The sequence below is a fragment of the Mus caroli genome, chromosome 17, assembly GCF_900094665.2.
Source record: "Mus caroli chromosome 17, CAROLI_EIJ_v1.1, whole genome shotgun sequence".
Lineage (NCBI taxonomy): Eukaryota > Metazoa > Chordata > Mammalia > Rodentia > Muridae > Mus > Mus caroli.
Window position 1 is genome coordinate 22859556 of NC_034586.1, and position 2126 is coordinate 22861681.

Here is a 2126-nt window from a genome sequence, read left to right on the forward strand (position 1 = left end):
GAGAGGAGCTGACGTGAGCAGCGAGCGTTATTATAATGGAAAGACCCTCACAACCCTGGGCAGCTCTCACAGGTGTTAGATTTGGGGCGCTGCATTATCATCGGGGCGCTATTTATTGTATTTTTAAAGCTTATTTTGCTTTTAATTATGTGCGCATGTGAGCGCAGACACCCTCAGAGGTCAGAAGAGGGAGTCAGAGCCCCTGGAGCTGGGGGGTAAAAGGCGGCTGTGAACCCCCTAATGTGCATGCAGGGAACTGAAGTCAGGGCCTTCACAATCGCCCTTAACTGCAGCCAATTCTCCACACTCACAATGGAGTCTTGAAGGGACAGAGAGCCTTTAATTCTGAAAGATGAAAGGGGTTTCCGACCCATAAAGTTCCGAGTAAGAGGAGGCGATCTCACACCACGTGACTTAGCCCAGCCTAGCCCACGGGCCAGGAGTCACAAGTCAGGAGAACAGTAGACAAAAGTCAAGTTATAATTCGAGGTTGTCCTCAGTGTAAGTGTCAGGGAGGCTGGGCTTGTTCGCAGCTGCAAGTGGGAGGGAGATGACTGAGCTCCGGGAAATCTGTGAGCCCTTTTATCAACCCTGTCCCAGCAGAGGCTGCCGGAGGGGAGGGCCTGATTTCTGGGAGAGAGAAAGGCAGTGAGGGAATCTCTTATCCAACACAGAGACTACATGCAGGCACCACCTTTATGGTCAGAATGTTCTATTTTTGAGACAGCATTGAATGCTGTAGTCCAGGCTGGGCTGGGATTCACAATCCTGCCTCAGTCTCTCAAATAGCAGGCTAGCATCCTTCCTCCCTTCCTTCCTTCCTTCCTTCCTTCCTTCCTTCCTTCCTTCCTTCCTTCCTTCCTTCCTTCCTTCCTCCCTTCCTCCCTTCTTCTCTTCCTTTCATCCTTCCTGTTTATGAGACAGGGTCTCATTATGTGGTGTTGGCTTGGCTGGCCTAGGACTCACTATGTATATGTAGACCAGCCTGGCCTTGAACTCAGAGATTTGCCTGCATTTGAGTGTTGGGATTAAAGTCATGCACCATCATGCCCAGCTTTCTTTCTTTTTAAAGATGTATTCATATCTGTGGGTATCTGCAGGTGTGTGACCATGCCTGAGCAGGCCAGAAGAGTGTGTTAGATCCCCTGGAGCTGTAGTTACAGGTAGTTGGGAACCCAACTCAGGTCCTCTGCAGGGTCAAGTGCTGCCAGCCATCTCTCCTGCTCCTGGTGGGCACCGGGAATACACAGGCCTTTGCCCTCTTCCCAGGCCTTACTGTGTCATTGGTACTGAGCATCCTCCTCTTTGTCGTCGTCGTTGTCGTCGTCCTCCTCCTCCTCCTTCTCTTCCTTTTCTTTGAGATGTACTTTGTCACCAAGGCTGGCCTTGAGCTCCTGATCTTCCTGCCTCACTCTCCAAAGCTGAGATCACAAACTAGGATTTATAGATGTACCCTGGCCAGCTCTGTACTGAGGCTGAGGTGAGACCCTGGTGCCACCTGACCTGCCACTCATGTAAACAGGGCTACACTATGTAGCTCTCTCATGGGAAGGATCTAAAGTAGCCAGAGGTGGGTGGAGGGCTCTTGCCAGGGACTGATGGGGGGGGGGGAGAGCTGTGGAGGCTTGAATGAAGATGTCCTGTCGTTCCCCCCCCCCCCCCCGCCATGGGCTTGGTCCTCAGCTGGTGGAATTGTTGGGAAGGATTAGCAGGGTGGCCTCTTCACTGACCTGGGCTTTTGAACTTTCAAAGCCCACAGCATTCTCAGTTAGCCCCCTCTCAGCCTCCTGTTTATGGATAAGGTGTGAGCACTCAGCTGCTGCAGCAATCCCACACCTGCTGCCAGGTGTGCTGCCATGGCGTTCCCTCGCCATGACTCTAACACTCTGGAACCATGTGTGTTATGGCTCTCAGAGGAAATGCAGGGATAAAAGGACAGACTTCAGGGTAAGTTCCCCAGGTCACTGTGTTACAGCGTCGATGTTAATTAACATGGGAGCCAGCACTTCAGAAAATCTATAGGGAGGTGTGCTGGCTTACACCTGTCACCTCAGTGTTTGGAAAACTGAGGCAGAAGGACTGCCATGACTTTCTGGAATAGTTTGGGTTACAGTGTGAAACCATGT